Source organism: Capsicum annuum, chromosome 12, assembly GCF_002878395.1.
Source record: "Capsicum annuum cultivar UCD-10X-F1 chromosome 12, UCD10Xv1.1, whole genome shotgun sequence".
Lineage (NCBI taxonomy): Eukaryota > Viridiplantae > Streptophyta > Magnoliopsida > Solanales > Solanaceae > Capsicum > Capsicum annuum.
The window spans coordinates 229,090,104-229,094,723 of NC_061122.1; positions in this window are offsets into that span (position 1 = coordinate 229,090,104).

Sequence of the window (4,620 nt, forward strand, 5' to 3'; positions counted from 1 at the left end):
TTGATGTTGGAAAGCAGTGAACAGCGTTTCTGTTTGTATAAACAGAGAAAAGTGAGAAGGTGCATAGCTTCAACTGGAAAGCGGTGTTTCTGTAAGTACATATGTAGAAAACAGAGCAAAGTAAGTGTGGTGTCTGTTAAAGCAGATAGAGGCAGAAGACACGGCTGTTGGTGAAGTTCAAGTAGAATGTTTGGATGGGGTCCAAAGTGTGGTGTCTGTTAAAGTTTAGAGAGGTGGAAGACACGGCTGTTGGTGAAATTCAAGTTGAAACGTTGGTTGAAAGGGTTTTTTTTTTTTAATTTAGGGGTAAATTAGTAATTTCACTTTTAAGTTTTTTGAGTTGATGTTTTTAAGGGAGTATATAGATTTGAATGATGCTTTAGGCATCACTTGACAGTCAAAACATTACTAATGTTGTAGAAAGAAAAATACTTCTTGAGCAATTTTGGAGTAACACTTCGGATAGGCAATTCAGATGGACCCGGTGAGATGAGGAGCCTGAGGTTCACAATTTTTACGGAAACTCTGATGGAGGTTCATTTCATAGTTGTGAATCCAACGGTGTTACAAAGTAGAAGAAAAGTTGGCTTGGTTGGAGAAAAAAAAACTCCAAAGACACTGGTGATGATTCGGACGACTCAAAACTTGTTGTAGACACCTAAAATTTGTGGACTCTTCAAGAAAAATTCAAATTCTGTTAGAGTTCTAAGAAGCTACTTTACCCTAAATCTCATCTATTTAAAGGTAACATATTCCCTGAAAGAGGCATCTTGAATATCCCATAAACTGATGGGTATTCATAAAAAGATCGGGATCTCCAATATCCCACACAATCATCAAATATTCATTAAGAGATCAACCTATGTTCGAGAAATATGTCACTAATGGTCCTCAAATTACGAAGAAAACCATATCAAATCCTAGAGAAATACGCTACTAACAGTCCTCGAATTATGGAGAAAATCAAGAGAGAGACCATATCAAATCCTAGAGAAATACGCTACTAACAGTCCTCGAATTATGGAGAAAATCAATAGAGAGAGAAAGGAAGGAACAGATTTATAACTACATTGGTTATCAATAATAAATCTTGTTTTTTAATATTTTTATTTGTGATTGCAATTTATTTTTATCACTGTAAAAATTTGATGGAAACACTTGTAAATAAATTCTCAAAACTGGCTCCAGAAGATCGCAAGCAGAGACCAAATGACAATCGCGCATCATCATCCGAAGTTTCTGGGGAAGATATAGAGGATGGTAAAAAGAGCAAAGATAAGAGCATCAAGAAGAAAACAACAATTGGTGAGCCTAAGACCGAAAGTGAGTATAAAAAGGGATTAAGACCTGTTTTGTGGTTGACGCCAGACTTCCCACTGAAAACAGAAGAACTCATGGTATTGCTCGACATTCTAGCCAACAAGGTTAAAGCAGTCAGAAGATTAAGGGAGCTTTTAACTACTAAACTGCCTCCTGACACATTTCTTGTCAAGCTACTTGATACTCTCTCTCTCTCTCCGATCCATTTTGTTAACCTTGTTCCATTTTTCTTCTTATTGTTCTTGTGCTTTCTTGAATCCTTTTTGCGCTGGTCTTTCTCTGCATGATGTCCAACTTGAGACGGTTGAATCTTGCAGGGTAATTGAGGACCATGCTGTCATTGTCAATAGTTATTTGATGTAATTCTGCAGGATCTATTTATTATGGTTTTGTGACTACCAACTACTAAGACCCATCCTCCATATGTTGATAAGTTTTCCTGATGTGATAGAAATTGTGTTATTAAGTTCAGCCTCTCTTCCGATGTAATAGAATATTTTGACTTTTTGTTGAATATTTGAAGTAAAGATTCCTCTCTTATGGTTGTAATTGTATGATACAAATATTGGATATACAAGTGATCGAGATAGTCAAAGTGATCAAGAGAATCGAGCTTGAGATGATTTGGAGTTTAATTAGTGGCTAGACTATTTTTACTGTTTCATTACTTACTGTTCACAAAATCCGTTATAGTTGTAGCTGTTATTTACTATCACTGTAGCATTTCCAATTAGTAGTTAGTTAGTAGTTAGTGATTAGGCGGGACATGGAATAGTTACAGCTCACCGAGGACATGACCCTAGATAGGAAGGTCTAGAGAACGCGAATTACGGCAGAGGATTAGGGCCAGTTTGGGTCGCTAGTGTAGGGAATTACTTGGTGGGGGTTTTATTCTTGTTATGATTTCGTGTTCCGTGTTCCATGTTTTATTACGAATCTGTGTGCTTTCCTCTGTTTTATATTACTTATGGGTGCCGTATTTATGTTATGTAATCTGCTTCTGTGCTTTACTATGTGTTTGTGTGGTATCTCGTGCCTTGAGTCGGGGGTCTATCGGAAACAGCCTTTCTACTTCATCAGAGGTAGAGGTATGGACTGCGTACATCTTAACCCCCCCAGACCCCACTAGGTGGGAATACACTGGGTTTGTTGTTGTTGTTGTTGTAGTTAGTTAGAGGTAGTTACTCTCTATGGTGTCTATAAATACTTTCATTTGTACTCTACAAATTCATTGATTGATAATACAAAATTCTCTCTCCTTAAATCTCTCTTCTCTAATTAGCTGAATTCTCGAAAGTTTCATCCCTGATCAGCCATAGTAGTTTATCGAGCTTAGCTCCTTGAGATGCAGTTCTCATTTACGTGCATCAATTGGTATCAAAGCAGTCCGATTCTTGGCATGATTATGACTCGGAACACGAATCACGAAGGATCAACAACAGAAATGAATGACAAACTTACACAGATTCAAAACCAATTGCAGAAACTCTTGGAGGTTATGACGAACATGATGGATAGGACTGCACAGACAAATAAAGAGTTGAGGGAAATGAAACAAGTACTGGGCAACTTAACGCAGCAAGAAAAAGAAGTGAAACTTGGTAGGGCTAAAGCTTCTGTTGCTGGAGACTGTTCCAGAGATCAAGCAAACTTTAATACAACTAAGGAAAGTCAAACTAATGGTGGTAAATTTCTGTCCCGATGTTCTAAATTGGATTTCCCTAAGTTTTCTTGTCAAGATCTGAGAACAGGGTTGTATAAGGATGACAAACTTCCCACTGGTGAAGTAGGGATGTCTTTTGACAATTTGGGTTCTCTTCTTCTTGTCGATCAAGGGGAATGTGAAGCAACAGAGAAAGCAGATATTTCACAAGAGGAAATGTGTCCTATTCCTCAGATGTTGCTGGAGCCCAGACATAGAAAGTATGATAAAGGGAAACCTCTCGTGATGATAGTCAGCTCACAGGGTACTCCTATAGGCGAAGATAAATCATTGGGTGTGGAGGAAGAAATTTCTAACATAGAAATTGGGATGAACACTGAACAATATGAGCCTATTGATAGAGGAAAAGAGTGCACAAGTGAATCTAAGGTACTTGATCTGGTTGATATAGACTATAGAACTGAATTGAAGAATTATATGCATAGCTTTAGTACGAAGATAATAAAGACAGTAATCGTATTTCCTAATGAGATAAGTGACGAAATAGATAACAATTACGCTATTGAGAAAGACAAGGGAGGGATTGATGAACCATGAAGAAAAGTTGATGAAAAGGGAAAAAGAATCAATTCTATTGATTTCTCTCTCTCTTCCGCTATCAATTTAATCAATGAATTGGATGTTGTAACTGGATTACAACTTACCTATGATGGCAAGCTGAAGTTATGGATGTTTTGAATTTTATGGAGAATGGTGGTCTTGTTGCACCTACAGTGGAAAAAGTTGAAATTGATTTTTACATGTGGGGAGAAGTTTCTTTGATGGTAAGTTCTTCAGGGAAGAATCTTTTCCCAGGCGACAATGTGTAGTTAAAAAGGGCCCATGAAGGTCATCAGGACAAAGCTAATATCATGTGCAGCCAAATAGATGCCTACAAGAATGAGTTACCAATCATTAACATTGTTGTTTGGCATGAGGGAAAAATGTGGAGAACTGTTGGGCACACTCAGAATCTTAAGAAGATACATGGAGCTGTAGCAACCTTGAAAAGTTTCATGGTTGCTTACCTCGTAGCTTTGGACAGTAAGGATTCTCATATTGTTACATCAAGACATTTTGAGAAACTAACTTATTTTGATGTGGCTTTTAGACAAGGATCTACATTTTCTCTTGGGGCTTCGTATAAAATAATTCAGACAGTTGATTAGAGTATTTCGTGGAGCTTTCTTCTTGCCATGCTTGCTCTTGCTAATTTTGAGAGGTTGGAAAAGGGTGGAAGGAATATTGTGGCTTCACTTAAAGAGAAGCAATGTAGTTACCATGTTGACTATAAAAGTAAATTGGGACAGCTGAAGCATAGTCTAAACTTCATGAACAAGTTGTGCAATACTATTAATGTGGAGAGGCATCGACTCAGTTGTATATTAAGGCTAATCGTTGTACTTTCAGCTGTTAGTATTGTCTCTTTTACATGGTTCATTATATATGGCCTTGGAGGGGAGATGCAACAACAGTTACTAATGGTGGTGAAGATACATAGCCTGTTAGATGGGTTAGCTTTCGTAATTCGTAGTGAAATTGATACAAACAAAACTATTTTTATTAGTAGGGTGATGAAGAGAAGATATAGCATCAAG